Raw genomic sequence first — 19,227 nt, 5'->3', positions numbered from 1 at the left:
GCACAGGCTGCCATGAAAAAATACTGCAGAAAATGTGACTTTGACAACAGATTTTTGCACTTCTCACAGTTTTGGAGGTAGACTTCTAAGATCAAGGTGCTGGCCAATTCAGTGCCTGATTAGGGCTCACGTTCACCATCTTCACACTGTCCTCCTATGATAGGAAGACAGTTTTCTGGGTTTCCTCCCCATCTTCCTCACCCTTATGGCCTCATTTAACCCGTATCACTTCATAAGCCCTATCTATAAATGAAGTCACAATTCAGCATATGAATTTGGGGGTGGGGACACAAATATTCCATCCTAACAGCCATAATGGTTTAAACTTGGATGCTCTAGATAAACTATAATGAAGGCAACTCCACACCTAGTTAAGAACATAAAAGAAATATGCTTTAGTAGTTACTACAGTCATGGAATGATTTGGACATTTAATACTGTAGTTTCCTTACAACTTAAGAAAACTATCCACAAATTCAAATGGATCTCTTTTCCCTGTTCAAACTTGTCTCTAAATAATCAGCTTGACCAGTCTAAAATTTTGTTCATTTATATAGTACTGACTATTGTACTTCACTGATCTTAAGATACTTGCTTCAGCTTTTAATATATAAGCAGTATCACAATGGATAGTATTTTATATTATAACTGGCATTGCTTTTCTTAGAAGTATACAAAATGTGTATGTCACAACTGATAGCATCTTAGATTTGATAACATATGGTAGGTTGCAGACACTGCTCTAAATTCTGTACAAATATTATCATCCCATGTAATCTTACAAACATGTTATGATATAGATTCTGTTTTTAATCCTATCTTTTGTTTAACAAAATGTGCAAGAATTTGCTTAAGGTCACACAACTAGAATTTGGAAAGAGATGAGATTTCAACACTGGCAATATCTCCACACTCTTCACACAGGAGAAAAGACAGTAGCTACCATTTCACCAAGTACAGCCAAAATGGCATCTGGGCCTCAACCAGACACAAGACATGGCTCAGCCGGCTGATAACAGAGCCCATGAAACTCCAGGTTAATAGTCTTTCCAGAAATCTGTATACACTGGACTGTGACCGTTTAGTAAGGATGTGCCTTGCTGCTTTACAATCTACAGCTGCTGGCACAGTGGATAAGTACTCAGAAACAACTACAGAACACTGCCCAATGCACAATGCAGAAGACAAGGATAGTCCCATTAGGCTGTGCAAAGAAAGAAATCACTGACAAAATTTATTTAAGCAGCTTGTGTTATAACACTGTATAAGTCAGGGTTGTCCAGATAAACAGACCACAGGTAGCATATACACACGGAAGGGAATCTAAGGAATTGGCTCATGTAATTATAGAGGTGGTCAATTCCCAAGGTCATTAAGGATGAGGCTTCAACCTGTGAACTAGGAGAGGCTTTTGTACATTTACAACAGTGAGCGTTAAGGCCTCAAACCCAACAGAGTTGGCAGCACTGTTTGAGACCAACAGCCATTAGGTTCAAGATCCAGCATGAGTCAATGTTTGATCACATGCAAAGGCAGGAAAACACTGATAACCCAGGGGCTAGGCAGGAAGACTTCTCTTACTCAGGAGAAATAAGAATTTTTTTATCAACTTATGTCTTCCCATAATAGGGAGGGAAACCTGCTGAACTCACCTTATCAATTCAAGATTAATCCACCCAAAAACTCTCAGAAAGGCACCCAGACTTATGTGTGATCAATTATCTGAGCACCTCATAGCCCAATGCAGATAACACATACAATCAAAAATAAATAAATAAATTCATGGCAGCAAGAAACTAAAGAGAGGAGAGGAGAGACACAGGACCACATCCCTGTCATAGCGATGCAGGGAGAGGAACAGTAGACAAAGGTACTGGCAGCAGAGGTGACATTGTGGATCTATTTAGAGGTAAAAGGATTTGTCAAGTGGTTGTGAGAAATGTGAGATGGGTGAGGAAGAGCAAGGTCAGTGCTGACTCCAGAGTTGGTGCTTTGGAACAACTAAGAGTGAGGTTGTCTCTTAAACCAGAGAAACCCAGGGATGTGATTAAACTTAAGATGCTAATTAACTGAGGGAAGTTAAAGAGGTAGTTAGACATCTGAATCTGGAGTTCAGGAAGTCCAATTTTAAGATGACCATTTGCTTATCACTGGCATATGTGGATGGTATTCAAAGTCATGAAGTTGGACAAAACTGCCCAAAGGAATAATTGTAACTGGAGGATAAAGATGAGGATCATGCCAATGGTACAATATTGGAATAGGAGGACTGATTAAACTACTAATCAACTGTGGTGTTCTAGAAGCCCATGGGACAACTGTATCAAGGATTAGGGAGGAGTCATGTTAATGTGGCTGTGATTTTACATTAGTCCCACTGAGCATGGCAATGTTAAGGTGGCTGATGGCCTTAAGGAAAGTGTCAGTAGAAGAACTGAGAGATTCGAGGTAAGAAAGGTTTTGAGAGAAGAAAGAGAAATAAGAGTAAATAATAATAGCCAGAAACTGTGTTACAAAGGGAAGGGGAGATTTTGAATGCAACAGGGTATATAGGTATTAGCAAATTTAAGAAGTGAAAAATTACAACACACATGTATACTGATGGGGGGAAATCTTACACAAAGGGAAGACTTCCTATAGATATATCTGAATAAACAGGAGCTAGAGGGAAGTGGACGGAGCATAAATGGAGAGGCAGGCACTTGGGAGGCACAGAGGCTGTTGATTTAAAATCTTTACCCTAAATTTCTGTATATTACTCTGTGGAGGATGGTCTCTTTAGGAGGTGAGATTCTTGTGATATGAGCCTTCATTAAAATCATCGGCATAAGAAAATATGCCTAGCTGTGCAAAAAAAACTACTCCCCACTCAATACTAGGCCTGTCATCAAGCCTATTAGTCTTTCAGTGACAGCCCAAAACATCCTGACATGCAAATATGACAACAAATAAAGAATTGCATAAAATTCCATGGAAGAGATTGGAGAGCTGCATGAACACCACTCAAAGCCATTTACTGAGAACTTGACAGATAAAGGTCAACAATGGAAGAGGAGAAATACAACTGGAAAAGTGTTCAAAACCATGATTAAAGTAGCAAAGGGCTCAGGAGAATCCCTTGGGAAAACTAGTGAAGCCCCTGAATGCTTCTGTAGACATTTACATTCATGTGGCAAAAAGCAATGATACAAAATACGTCTTGCTTTCTTGTTATCTTTTTCCCAGAAAATCCACACAGTGAAATCAATGTAAGAATTGTATCCCAGCTCAGAACCTTCCTCCAGTGTCCCAAACTTTACTGAAGGAAAATTTCTCATGTTTGTGGAAGACTATATTAATAATTGTTACTGATCAAAAGTCTGTTTACCATGATTTTTTCCAAAACATCAATTAGTAGATACAGAGTTTCTTGAGATGAAAAGCACAACAGAAAAAGTACTTATAAGAATCTCATTAAATAAAACTTGGTTCTCTGAATTCATGACAATTATTTTATATTTACATATGTGAGTGTAGTTTACATGCATGTATATCTAGCTTTTAACTATATATAATATAAAAACTTGAATGAGCCTATATATGTGTGTGTATATATATATATATACATATGAGTTAAACTACAAAGGTCTACATTTACTAAAAAAAATTAATATATACTTATATATTACATATGCATTTATATACTTATAACCTAGAAATAGCTACTCTTTCACTAAGAATATATAAGCTGGCTAATAGCACACACTTTCAAAGATTACAGTGAGATACTACTTAACCTTTTAATATATCTCATTGCCTCATATTTCAGAAGCATTTCATCAACCGGCTATGACAAACTGAACTGTACTCCTCCCCGAATTATATGTGGAAGCACTGACCCCCCCCTCCCCAATACGACTATATTTGGAGACAAGGTCATTACAGAGACGAGTAAGGCTAAATAAGGTGTTGAGGGCAGGGCCCAAGTCCATAGGATGAATGTCTTCACAAGGAGAGGAAGAGACAGGGACTATGCTCTCCCCAGATACATGAAAAAAAAAAAAAAATATGAGGACACAGACACCTGCAAGCCAGGCAGAGCTCTCACTGGTGCTGAGTTTGTTGACACCTCAGATGTCCAGCCCTCGTGACTTTGACAAAGGAAATTTTTGTTCAAAGCATGCAGGGTGTAGTATTTTTGTCGTGACAGCTCAAGATAAAGAACACTCTGTCACTTATTAAATCTAACTCAGTAAACTGAAGAAGGTGAAGTGCTTCACGTCAAAGGGGAGTACTGTCACACTGGAAACAAGATTGGGCAAAGCAAATCTCCTGGTATCACTTATATTTCTGGAAAAGTCTCTCTCCAGGTGTGCACCTGTACATGCCTGTGCACAACTGGCTTTGTAATAAAGGCTATGTCGTCTCAGAGCACAGGGAAATGGTGATTTCAAGCCATCTTTGTCCTCAAATACTGGTAGTTGGGACCCAGCCTGCTTCAGTTTACAGGAACATACATTGTACAACACACTAGGTTGTCCTGTAGAATGGTCTTAATCTGGCGAATATATGGGATTTGCCACGCCACAGGTAGATAGGCAAATAAATAGTAGTTTTAATTGAGTAGGATGTGGTAAATCCAGGAAGGGTTAAAAGATTTTCTCTATACTTTTCTTTCTGCCCTTCTTTACATTGAAGAAGTGTCTAATATGAAGTTGGGGAGTAACTAAACTAACCTTACAAGAAATAACTAGAAGGACTTATAGAGGTAAAGAGCCTAAGACCCTCTCTTTGAGGGTCTTAGGCTCTTTAGCCTCTCTCCTCTTCTGTAAGACTTTCACCAAGTGGATTCACTTCTCTTTGCATTTTACCTGCAAAACAAAAAACCCTCATGGGTTTGATGTGAGACTAAATGGTAATATAAACAGAATGCTGAGAATGTTCTTGACTTACAGGAAGCGCTCAGTAAGAATTAAAGTTAGCAATGACAAAAAGCACCATCATAACTGTTCCTGAGATATTATTACGACAAACTAACCAACCACTAAACTGAGAAGATCTAAGAAGAAATTCAACAGGCTAGATTCACTGGTTCAAAATTATGCTTCTCAGGAGAAAGAAGAATTAAATGCTTTTAGGAGTTAAAAAGAAATTAATGTTGCAGTAGTCCTTTAACACAAATGATAGTCACTGAATGTGAGGTTGGAGATAAGGCAGCAGCCTCTGTTTTAGTTTTCCCCCACCTGGTACATGAATTCTTTCATACCCCCACAAATATTCATCCAATGCCTTCTTTTAATTTTTTCTACTATTTTAATTTTTTGCATAGGAAAACTGGGGTACAGGCCAGAGGTACAGGAGGTGAGAGGATTCACCAGAGACACAGTCGGGAGCAGAACAGGCAGATGCACTAAAATACACTGCTGAGGGGAGCAGTGGACGTGACAGGAGAGGTCTGCTGCACCACATGTGGGTCCCCTCCCTGGCTGGGGGGTGTTGAACCCAGGCCATCTCAGGGATGATGCACTGAGACCTAGCCCATAAGCCACCAGAGAAACCCTCACCCAATGCCTTGCTAGCCCCGACTCTCCCATCAGAAGCCAGTAGATGCTAGATTTAGGTCTGACTCCCAAATCTGTTCACTGGGCTATACAGGATGCTCCAGTTCCTGTTTGCTGGCTTCTGAATTTAGTATTATCCAGTAACTTTTAAATTTAGGAGGTCAAACTCAGGAGGGCTGCAGGGGAACAGAAATTTCAATAAAGAGTCCCCCATGTTCAGTCAATTGAAAAGTCCTTTTCTTCTGAAAGGGGGACATGATTGCAGAGACAGAGATTGTAAGAACCCTCTGCTTTTGGAGGTAACTGATGATGAAGAGAAGTGATATTTAGCTTCACCGGCACCTTCCTTTCTCCATTCATCATCTCCTCACTTTCCTGGCATTGTACAGAAACGGGACACATAAGTGTATGGATTAGCAAAAGAAAAAGACTGAAGGAGTAAAATTGCTGTGTTCAAAGAACCTATCACAAAACCATGTATCTGATAAAGTCAGAAGCAAGGTGAAGAGCTGAAAAATAAAAATTAAACAGAAGGGCTTGTTTGGTCCCTGCAAGTTCCTTCCATTAGCTGCATTTGTGATTTCAATATTTCATACACAGTGGGAAAGATTTGTTCTTTCACTAAATTTGTATGCAAAACCACATCAATGGACAAAAACAAATCTATGTGCATATAATGTGGAGCATGTAATGTTTCCATTTTTGCACTGAAAATATCAAGAGTATATATCTATTTTTAACACTTTCCCTTAGGATATTTTCTTTATTTTACTGTTTTTGTAAAATGTATCCCAGAAATAAATGGCATTGTGTTTTTGTTTTTGTTTTAACCTTAGCCTAAACAATATTTTCAGTGTTATTTAATCTCCATCTTATAAATACTATTTTTGTTGATGCATTATAAATGCCAGGACATTATCTAAGCCACCTTGATGCACACTAAGACCTCTCGTCCACAGCTCTTAGCTGAGGAGCCAGTGTCCACAGATGCTCTGATTTCATTCCAGCTAGAGAAAGGTAAAATACTCACCTGTGTTGATCACCCTATGACCCAACTACAATTATAAGAGAGACAAATCATCCAACTACCAAGAGAACACCCACAAAAGCAGGCAGATCAGCAGTTGAGACACTTTTAACAGTGTTTGGAATATGCAAGTGCTGACCAAGGGCAACTGACTGACAGACAGAAGCAGCAAGGAGTGAAGAGGACCATTCACTTCCAGCAGCCTCAAGAGTTCTTCAAGTCACAGGGCTGATTCCGGTCTTCTGGCTGATGACCACTATACTCAGAACATAATCCAGTGGTCACCAACTTCATGGAGCCCTCTCCTCCATGAACACTTGGAGAAAAGTCTCCAATATAGGAATGAGTAAAATAAATAGGAACAAAAATGTAGATGAAAAGGAGCTAATGCCATAAACAGGTAATGATCTGAGAGTACTATAAGAAGTAATAGTATGACTTCAAAAAAAAAAAAGAAGGGGCCTCTCTCGTGGCACAGGGGTTAAGCCTCAACATTTCCACCAACCTCTGGAGCTTCAGTTCGAATCCAGGCAAGGAGGTGACCTATATCCTCTCCTATCTCCCCAGCTGATGCTCCCCTCAGCAGTGTATTTCTGCCTGTTCTGCCCCCCACTCTGTCTCTGGTGAGTCCTTTTACCCATATACTCCAATTCTTCATTGCAATGAAAAAATATTTTGAAAAGGAAGAAAACAAACAAAAAAGAACAGATAATTAACACTCTCTAAGTCCCAGGTATTCAAGGTGTTTATTAGTGTGTGTGTGTGTATAAAATATTTTTCTTAGTTATATATGAAATCACACAAAGTGTGTGGGGGGTGTGTGTGTGTTTCATCAAATCTTTCAAAATAGGCAAGGAAATGGAATAAAACAAAGCTTCACAAGGTCATCTTCAGATATTTAAAAACAAAAAACAACCACATCTCAAATCCAGCTATTTTGATACACAAAATGCTATGATTAAAAAATTAATCTGACAATTAAAAAGCACACTTGAGAACTTTTAATAGCTGAAATCAATAATTCTGCCAAAGAATGTTTCTCAGGAAAAAAAAATTAAAAGCTAAGAAAACCATGAAAGCAAACTGGAAATACTTAGAGATGCAATTTGGATTCCCCAACATCCTATTCTAGATATAGAGAACAGCAACAAAGGCAAGCTGTAATCAAAGAAATAATATATGTATGTCCAAGATCCCAAGGACCTGAATAAAATTAGTGTTCAGGGGCCCTTCCTGGTGGCACAGCGGTAAAAGCACAGCACTAAGAAGCTAAAGCCACTTCCACATGAATTTGATCCCCGCCTGCCCCGGAGGTGACCCACATGGCGCAGCAGACCTCTCCTGACCCACCCGTTGCTCCCCTCAGCAGTGTACTTCATAGATACGCCTGTTCTGCTCCCCACTCTGTCTCTGATGAAGCTTCTCACCACTCCTGCACCTCTGGCCTGTACCCCAGCTCTGTATGCATCAATAAATAAATCTTTTTAAAAAAAATTAGTATTCAAACACAGAACAAACAACAGACCTACATCAAGGCACATGCTTGTGAAACTTAAGCTTCTTGGAATAACAATCAAAGCAAAAACAAACACCACTGGGTAAGAGCTTGCAGAAGCCAGGAGGGGCAGGGAGAGTGGAGTATACATATGTGGACAGGAACAGGAAAATGTAGACAATTCAATCTAACGCTGTTTGCTAACAATCCAAAGGAATCATCTTTTCCAAGTGTAAAGGAAAAATATTTGCCCAACAAAACTATCAAAAAATTGTGAGAGCACAAATATTTCTGACATTGTCTCAAAACTTTTATTTTTATGAACTCAATTGCATTGGAAATTATTGAAGGGCATACTGCAGCAAAGTAAGGTAGTAAAGTTAAACAGAAATAGGGAAAAACTAGGAGTCCAATCCAAAGACTGTTGAAACAAAGCCCCACGTTTAATTGTTCATTTAACCGGAAAGGAGTCTAAAATGGAGACGTCTAGAACAAAAGGCAAGGTATATGGTGCATAAGCTACACGCGGAGGCATGCAAATAAACAGAACAGGAAGTAGCAGCATAACTGTTCAAGCAGGGTCATAAAATCTAAAAGTAAAAAATCAACACAGTATATGCATATTGTTTATAAATGTTAACAGAAAATCTAAGGTATGGAAAAAAAAGAGCTAGAAAGTGGGTCTATACCAGTATTACTTGAAATATTTTAAACTCCTAGCCAGCCAGATGACTTCCAAAGCCTTAGTAGTTTACATTCTTAGCTGAGTCCTTACATACTATTGCATATACATGCATTTACATGCATAAACACGTGTGTATGTGTATGTATAAGCTGGCTCCTTGACAACTAAGTCTGAATAGTTGTACGTTTTCTATTTTTGGTAGTTTTTCTGTAACACCAAAGTTACTTTCCAGTAAAAAAACATTCTATCTTTACATGCTGCATTTTCAGATGTAAGTAGTCACATACTCACATACAAACACAATTCCTCACAAAAATACTGTATAAAAGTTTTTATTAAAACACCTAACATGAAATTAGAACTCCCTACTGTGTCCTTGTGATCTTAATTGACATGAACACTCTTTTCTGAGCCCCAGCTCTTAGACTTAACAAGATTCATGAGGTCAGAGAACCCAACTCTCCTAATCCTGTTTGATTCTCTGTACTAAGGAGCCAGGAAGTACTCCTTGGACTAAGGGATGACTCTATTTAATCCTCTTTTTCACACATGGTTTGCTTACACTAACACTAGAAGGTCACTGCCATGTGTAAGATTCACCAGTGACTTGAGCTAGCAGTAACTTCACATCATTAAAGTCTCCCCTGAATGAGATGTATCCTCATTCTCTAGATTAGACAGTGACTCAGGCCAAATTAAAAAAAAAAAAAAAAGTTCAAACATGATCCTATTAAAATGCCAAAGCTTTGCTATCCTGGATTATCATTTGTTAGTTCATTTTGGTGTTTTTTTTCTTTGCATTTATAATTTTTTTTAGATTTATTTATTTATGCATACAAGAACTGGGGTACAGGCCAGAGATGCAGGAGGGAAGGGGGGTGAGACGATTCACCAGAGACAGAGTGGGGAGCAGAACAAGCAGACCTACTGAAATACACTGCTGAGGGGAAGCAGTGAACAAGGCATGAGAGGGTGGGGGTGGGTCGAACTCCTGCAGTGGCTATGGATAGCTTTATAGTGCTGCACTTTAACCCTTTTCACTACTAGGGAGTGCCCTGTTTACATTTATTAAAATTCTTGGGAAAAGCACTTTGCCTGGCCCTCCCTGGTGGAGCAACGGGTTAAAAAGCAGCACTGCAAGCTAGCTGCAGCCACTGCAGATCAAGTTCAATTCTCAGCCCTGGAGGTGATCCACATGGTGTTCCAGACCTCTCCTGACTCAGCCATTGCTCCTCTCAGAAGTGTACTTCATGGATCTGACTGTTCTGCTCCCCACACTGTCTCTGGTGAAGCCACTCAATGCCCCTGCACCTCTGGCTTATACCCTAATTCTGTATGCACAAATAAAGAAATCTTTATTAAAAAGAAAGAAAAGAAAAGCACTTTGCCAAAAATGCCTGTCTCCTAAAATCACTATAGCTTTAAGAAGGGTAAAAATATATAGAGAGTGTTACTATAGGGTTTATACCATTTTAAAAATAAAACTGTAAAAATAGAAAAACTGAACAATCAGGAAAGGTTGGTAATAATTTTAAATAGGCAGAGAAACATCTAGTACAAGTACCACTCCTGAAAACAGTGATTATTTCTGAGGAATGAGACTGAGAGTGAGACTTTTTTAATCAGCAAGAATTGATTTCACAATTAAGGAAAATAAAAAAGCAATTATAAAATGGGTGTAAATAGAGCAGAAGTTCTCTTACCAGTATCCTGTGTCAGAATACTAAAACAGCAGTTTCAAAATAGGATATACAAACCCCTAGAAATATAGTTTCCAGTTGGCATACCTACAGACAGCATTATGAAAACCAACTTCCAGAGTATTTTCCATATATTTTCTGTATATAAATAGGTAAAACTGTACCTATAATGAAAGCACACACTTATTACTTGAGCTTCAGACCCATCTCACCTTTTCCCAATTTATAGAGAAAGAATAAAGTTTGTGGGATTAGGAGTAAACCCTTCTGGATTAACAGCAAACAAAAGGAGAGTTTGAACTTTAGTGTCATTGAAAAGTCCCATTCCCAACATTCACCATGAACACATGAAATCCCAGTAAAATTTTACCAGAGAGGAAGGATAAATAACAATTAAAAGATGGACATAAGACCTGAAATCATAATAAAATGACAGGTGATAACACTCCTAGCCATCACCTGCAAAGATGTGTTTGGGATGCAGCTCTAATAGCAAGGGAAACAAAGGTAAAAATGACATCAACTAAATTTTTGTACCATGAAACCACCACAAAAGCTAAAAGGCAACTGACAGATAAGGGAGAAGATAACTGCCCATCACACACAAGGAAGGTGGTTAACTTCCCACATATATAAAGAAACTTAGTAACAACCCAAGCAATTCAATCAAAAAAAAAAAAAATGGGCAAAGAACTCAATAGGGACTTCTCAAAAAAAGATGGACAGGTATCACAGGAACATTAAAAGTTATGCTTGGCATAACTTATTTTAAAAGAAATACACACTAAAATACAAAGAGATAACACCTCACTCTTGTGAGAATGGCCCATATCAAAAGACTAGAAACTACAAATACTGGTGAGGATGTGGAGAATACACTGTGCATTGCTGGTGGGAATGTAATTTGATATAGCATCAGTAGAAAAAGGTGTAGGGTTTTCTAAAAGTATAAATATGAAAAACTGTTCAGCAATATTACTTCTATGTATTTACCCAAAGAATATGAAAGTCGGTGTGCAATCTTATGTGCACAGCAGTGTCATTCACAATTACCAAGTCATAGAATCAACCTCAATTTCTACTAGCAGGCAACTGTGTAAAGAAATTATGGAATGCATACTCAATGAAATACTACTCAGCGGTTAAAAAGATGAGGTTGTGCTTTTAGGGGCAAATGGTTGGACTTTGAGATGGTAATACTAACTGGAATTAGTCAGAAAATGAAAGATGACTTCACTCACTTGAGGACTATAAATCGTGTAAGTAAACTGGCAAAACATCAGAAATAATTCTTAAAATAGACAAAAATTATACTGGTGAACAGAAGGGATGGAGGGAGGCAAGTCAGGGTGATAAGGTGAGTGAGTCACATGCATATATGGAGGGATGAAGCTGTACTCCCAGAATTATGTAGTTATGCCAATATATGACTAATCAACAAATTTTGAGAGGAAAAGTAAAGATAGTAACTATGCTAGCTTAAAATATTTAGAACATTCTTTGGCCATACTGGTAAATTCCTACATGAGTTCAATAAAACTGAATAATGAGTTAAATGTCCTATTTGGGATGGCAAGTAATGCTCTTATAGTAGCAAGCTCTTAGCCAATAGAAAAAACACAAATTTTAGGCACTGTTTGGGCTTGTAATTGTTTTAGAATATCCAAAATGCTTTGAATTTTTATCCCTCTGATGCCAAAATAGCCACTAAACTTATGTAATCAAAGTCGATCAGTTTGTGAGTGGGATATAAATGAAGGTAGAAAACATGTTTAACTAATGTTGTAAAGACTACACAAACTTTAGTGCACTCAATAGGTAAAAAGATAAACCTATAAGTGATATATCCTGGGGTATTTGCTATTACTCTTTCTCTACTTATCTAATTTAGGCACTACCAAAAATATATTCATTTTTCAAATTACCTAATTTTTACAACATTTGATCCTTTAAATGCTACATTATTTCTGTAGTTCAGACTGAAATATATGAATTTATTCAAAACAGTAAATAGTTTTTTTGGATTTAAGCTTACACTATTATGTCATGGATAAACTATATCTCCTTCAGGTAATTTTGGTATTGTTTGATAACCTAGACAAATAAAAGCCAAAGTAGAAATTTGCAGTCACAATGTTATTAATACTTCTATATATTTGTCCTGGCCCATGTCTCTACTTTGAAAATCCTTTCAATACTAAGCAAATCAAAATGAACCAGTATAAAATTTTACAAGAAAACAAGGATAAATCTTCATGACTTCAGAGTTAGCAATGGATTCTTAGGTATCTGATATAAAAATTACAAGTGGTAAGACATGGATTAATTGGAGTTCATCAGAAATAAAACTTCCTCATCAAAAGACACTGCTTTAAGAAACAAATTAGAAGACAAAGACTGGGGGAAATAATTTGTAAAATGTATTTAATAAGTGACTTTAATCCAGAATATAAAATGTACTCATACAATTCAGTCAGATAAAAAGTAAATAGTCCCTCCTTGCAAAAAACAGACATAAGATTTAAAGACACTTGAAGAAAAAAATGCAAACAACTAGTAACCCTAAGAATGTGCAATAGCATGTAAGTTATACTATAAACTTTAAGAAGTTGCTTAGTCTACTACAATGACTAAAATCAACCATGCAAAACCAACTGGTGAGAACATAGATCAACTGAATAACACACATTACTAGCAGCAATGCAGTAGTGTACTAAAAATTTTCCCACATAATTATCAAACAACCAAGCAATCTTGTTCCTAGGAATTTATCCAAGAGAACTAAAAATATTTCCACACAAGACTGATATGTGAATAGCTATAGCAGCTATTTTGTGTAAGAATCAAATATTAGAAACATCTGAAACAATGGTCCATCGCCTGTGAATGGATAAGCAGACCACAATGGAATACTTGTAAATGAAAAAAATGAATAATTTACTGATGCACACAACTTAAATGGGGGAATCTTAAAGGCACTGTGCTCACTGAAAGAAGTCAGGCACTCCATGTGTTCCCACTGATATGTCAATCTAGAAACAACTAGAGTATAAGGACAGAATCAGATCAGAGATTGCCAGAAGCTGGGAGAGGTGGAATGTGTTTGTGTCAAAGGAAAGTTCTAGGATGATAATGAAAGAGATTCCCTTCTCTCAGAGTACCTCTTCCCCCAAGGGCAACAGCTGCTGATAATATCACTTGTTTCTCTTAGCTTCTCTCCTGCTTGCAAACATTCCTGAGACAATGAATTTATCAAATGCTGTTTTACTAACTCCTTTTTGCAGTGAAATGAAACTAACAAAACTTCTTTGAGGTGCTTATCAATAGACCACCACAGAGACCTTGACAGCCTAGCCAGTAGGCAGAAGGCCAGCAGGGTAGCAAGCAACTGCAATGTGGCAATCTTCAGTGGACGGGGGCCGGGATGGCTAGAGACAAACCTCAAGAAAGTAGACAACACACAACTCATCCATCCCCGTTGGCCCCCTTTAGCCAGCTTCTCCCTGACTCTGAATCTGAGATGGTTTCTTGGAGCAGGCGTCAGGTTTATTTACAGCCTCCGAATACAGGCTTGCTTTGCGGACTCCTAGCCCTTGTGTTGTTTGGCTTGTGAGGGATAGGGAGTGTCCATGGATTCCAAGTATCCATGGAAATTTTCTGTATTTTGATTATGATGATGTACAGGTTATACAATTTATACAATTACTAAAGCTCATCTAGCTAGACACTTAAAAGGAGTAATTTTGTTTCTGTAAATTGTCTTCATAAACCTGGCTTTAAAAGAAACACAGGCAAAGAAATATTCTCTAATCAATTCCAAAATCCAGTAATTACATCCCATAACAAAGCAAAACTAAGGCAAAGCAGATAAACCAACATAAACAAAGGCATTCATCCTGGGGCTTCAGGCCTGGGAGTGAAGACCAGTGAGAAAGAGGTTATTTCCCACCTCTTAGTGTGACCAATCATTCAGGGTTAAACTGCTTTCAACCCTAAATTACAAGGAAAAAAATAATCTTATCTAACTTAGAGATTTGTTTTGTTGTTGTTGTATTAGATGCTTTTTTTTACGATTTTTAATATAATAGTTTATTTTTACATCAGTTTGTGCCTTTTTCCATTGTATCTGTAGTCCCCGTGGGCTTCCCATCACCAAATCACCCGTGTGCGATCACCATAGTCCAGTGCACTTCCTCCCATCCCACTTTCGATCCCATTCCCCACTCCACCTATGTAAAAGAGACTTGCCTGTTGTTTTTTATTTTTAACATAACACAGGTTGGAGGCCAATTAACCAACCCTGAGCTGAGCTCCAAGACCAGCTAGAAACTGAAAACCCAGAAATCTGAATGGCACAACACTGAGATCGTGTCTCTCCCACCTCAGGGCTGAATGCCTCCCAGGAGAGCACAGCTGGTCCTGGCATTGGCAGCACAGAAAACTGCACAACACTATGCCACCTACAAACTTCAACGAGGCACACTGACTGGGCTAAGAAGTTTCTTCCTATTTCACGCATGAAGTGCCCCATGGCTAACTGATGAACTTGAGCCAAATCCACATTTCTTTGCCTATGTACTTGCCAATTAAACTAAATTCCTTTGTTCTCTAACCTGGCGACCCAATGTGCCTATGTGGTGACCTTACTCCCTTCCCTAACCAGGGAGATTGGATAGTTTCTTGGAACAGGAGCACGGGCACTTCCACAAGGTACTGTAAGAGGTGCCCCGGTGGCTCGAGTTCTCTGACTGTGATAAAACTTACCCAGCTCCAGCGCAGACCCTGGGAAGAGGTCCTGTAGCCGAGCTCACTGGGCAGCTCGTGGGCCAGCATGATGGCCTGTGACAGCACCAGTGTCCAGTCCTGCACTCTGGCTACATGGATGGATGGCCTGGCTCCACCACAGCCCACCTGAGCAGCCAGGCAGAGTAAGCATCTCCATTCCATTGAGTCTCTGGTGCTGCACACCTGACTGAGACTGCCAGACCTCAGTGCACCTCAGGTGGGTCACCTGGTACAGTTTCAGTTTTGAAACCCAGCACGTAAATGAAAATGGATCCATCAGGTTCAAGTTCTCACTGGCACCAATCAGGTTCAAGCTCGCACGGGTGCCAATCAAGTCACAGAAATGGAGCTGGGACTAAAAATGGACCAAGCAGGTTTACAAAGCAGGTCCACTGACAGGAATATAAGCCAGGTTTCAGACAGCTTCAGTCTCATTCAGACTCTCTCCTGAAGAGACCTTCACAGACTTTTGCCGACCTCCAAGACATGTCACCTGACCACTTCAAATGTCACCTGACCACTTCAAATGTCACCTGACTACTTCAAATGTCACTGACCACTGTTCCTTCCACATCACCCAGTGACTGGTGGTGCTGGCTTATGCCCAGCATCCCTGAGAGACCTGTACACTGGTGCCTGGTCCCCTGGCACCCTTTCCAGAGCTGTCTGAATCTAGCCCATGTCTGGTATCACTCTAAAAGCTGTGACACTGGTGCCCAGTTCTCACCACCAGCCAGGCAGTGCTGATCAGCACTGCTGATGTGCACCCAGATCTGTGAATCCAGATTCCCCTCCCAGAGCTGTCTACCATTTCTGATCCTCCAGTCCATGCCTGAACACCACCTTTGCCTCCAGCACACATGGTACCACCTCCCGGTACTGTTACATCACATTGTCCTGCCTAGCTTGCTTTATTTCCACTGGGTTGCTGTGGTGCCAACTCAGCAGCTCCACCTGTGGCTACTTCCAGCTGTGTCCATGAATTGGCTCCTGGTCTACCACCTGCCAGTGTGCCATCAGCTTTAGGTCTTGCTGAAGAGTCAATACTCTCCTGCATGAGCAGGCTTTGGTCTGGAACATCAAACCCAGCAGACACCACGTTGGGTAGCACAAGTAGCCATGTGTGGCCTTAGAAACTCTTTCCTGTTCACCAGTTTCCCTTTTGTTAGTGAACTCCATTGTTACTGCATCCTGGGCCTGTGTCATGTCTTACAGGTGTAAATTCAGGGGTAAAGACCCCTGAACTGTGACATCCCCCAAGCTTTGCTCCATTTCATTTCTAATGTCTGAACAAGCCTTTGCTTTTCTGTCTCCAGCCTTCATCTCTCCTGTTTGACTTGGAAGTGATGAGCAGATGAACTCCGGTATCATCAGAAGTAACGAGAGGTTAAAAAAAAAAAAATCCTTACAATCACTGATAAAATTTTCCAGCTTAAAGAAAGGTATACATATGTGGAAGGATCTATTTCAGAACTTCCCACTTAGCTTGGATACCCCCGGGTGACTCTAAAATTAATTTTGAAAACAATTAGACAGAAACAGGTTGGGAGAGAGAGAGAATGGAAAGAATGTACACCAATATAACAAAAGTGGCTGTCACTAGATAAGAGCTAAAGGGCCTTAAAATTCTCTTCTTTTTGCTGTAGTTTTCCATGTTTATTCTTACAATAATAATCCTACTTACTCTTGGAATAAAAAATTGTTAAAGGTGAAATACTAAAAATAAGTTAGGATAAATATTTCCAACAGGGTGTATGGAGCTCTATTTTTCAATACAATGGTAGTATCATTAAAAATCTAAAAAACAATGAAGAATAGAGCACTGGAAATAAACAAATGTCATAACTGTGTGAAAAAATGTGCAACCTCACTAATGACTATAGAAATGCAAATTGTAACAACTCAGACTAGTAAATAGTGGCATGGTTTAAAGTATTAAATCAGTTGTGAGGGAAGGTACAATTTTCCCAATAAATTGCTGTATTGTATAAATACTGTAATGAATACTGTAATGAAGTATGAGAACACTTGTAGCCATATACGTCAAAAACTCAAAGGTGCACTTTGCTAACTCAGCAATTTTACTTCTAAAACTCTGGTATTTGTCTAAAATTAAGAATATTGGCAGTAAATATCCAAAGACTAGATACAATGCTATTATATCAGTACTCTTTCATAATGCCACCAAACTGTAAACAATCTAAATGTCCATCAATGGGGATCTAATTTAATAACTTATGCTAAGTTCCCAAAATATAAGAGGGAAATCTGCACAGCAATATATCATATATGTTTAATGTCCACCCATATAAGTAAATAGACAGTCAACTTGCAGGACAATATCGAAAGATTCACCTGTGGTTTAAAAAAAAAAAAAAGAGTAAACATTTGAATGTACATAGAAAACTACTGGAAGAAACAAGAAAATGGTTAATTATGGTCCAGTTCATCTCAGAAGGGAACTGTGAATACTAAAGAGAAAATACAGATTCATGAAAGCAATTTGCAAGCTTCATAGAGTGATGTATAAACTACTTAAAAGTTGGACATTACTGCTTATCATGACTTACTTTTTTAAGCTACGGGAAACCATTTTATGATCCAGGATTTACAGCAGATAGGTGTGAGGAAATTTTAATTTAGAAGGAAAAGATAAATGAGAAATGAAGGCTGAAAACATTGCTTCAAAATGCATTTAGTGGAAGGAGTCTTTTGTCTTCTTTTTCTTTTGAGGTCAGGGTGGAAAAAAAAAATGGGACAAGGAAAGTATACAAAAACCCTTGCAAAAGCTTCTATGGTTAAGTATGAATTCAATGCTATACAACATTTTGAGGTCCCTAAAAATAAAGGAAGGCAAAAAAACCTCCCTGGAAGATCTACAGGTGCCTGATAATTAACAAAGAGTCAGCTGAGGCCAAGGTGATCCAAAGAGAAATATGTTCCTTCCATGCTGAGCGAATTTTAAACAGGTGTTTGCAGGTATCAATAAAGCTAATGTTAAGGGGAAATAGAAAACAAGACCTGGGAGTATTCAGCAGAGACTGAAATTGCAACAAACTAACCCCCTACACTCACTATTAAAAGCTCATTAACTCCCAGCTGTTCATCCATTAAGCTGAGAAGAAGAAAAAGCTAGTGCCCTCACTGTCACATATTCATACCAGAGGTTTTCATCTCATACAAGAGAGGGGGTGAGGGGAAGCTCAGAAGAAGATAAGAATCATAATTATATCGCCAAGCTGTGGAGAAAGCTGTGCTAAGTACTATAAACCTCTCAGGCAATAAAGTCAGATAAATGTCCAAAGTCTGCCATGTAAAGAGAAGGGCACAGAGTGGGTGGGTGACCAGCAGCACCACAAGACTTGTCCTTGAGCCGCTTACAGATGGGGGCCCCCTGACTCACCCCTCCAGGTCACATCTAATCTACACTACAAGCAGCAACACCCGCGCATAAAATATCTTTAGAGCTATTCACTGTGGCACACAGTCCTTGACTACAACATTAAATTAAACAAAAGAGGGTATAAGCAACACAAATCAGATTTAAAGCATCTATGCACAAAACATCGTTTCCCTGAGAGTGATGGGATGGAGCAACTTGCACGATAAAGCTTCAAGGCCAGCACCTAGAAACTGGAGAAACTGGAAGCTTGGAGCAGATTCTGGCTCACAGATGATGGGCTGGGCTCAAGACTCCTCTAACATTTTTTTCATTTTTTCAGTTGTCAGATTTAAAAAGTGTAGGGCAGGCAGCTTCATGTGGATTTGGGCAAACCAATGAAGGATGTTGGAGCCCTTGATAGGTCTGACAGGCCTTGCACACGGAAGCAGGTACAGGCAGACCAGCAAGCAGGGAGGCAGACAGGAGTGGGGCTGAGGAGAGAAGGCTGGCAAGACTTGAGCCTCCCTGTTCCCACCCCCCGCACCTCTGTTCCTTCTTTCTTTCTTTCTTTCTTTCTTTCTTTCTTTCTTTCTTTCTTTCTTTCTTTCTTTCT

The sequence above is a fragment of the Condylura cristata genome, unplaced genomic scaffold (genome assembly GCF_000260355.1).
Source record: "Condylura cristata isolate star-nosed mole 26May11 unplaced genomic scaffold, ConCri1.0 scaffold00004, whole genome shotgun sequence".
Lineage (NCBI taxonomy): Eukaryota > Metazoa > Chordata > Mammalia > Eulipotyphla > Talpidae > Condylura > Condylura cristata.
The sequence above is the reverse complement of the archived record's forward strand: the minus strand, read 5'-3'. Positions refer to the sequence as shown.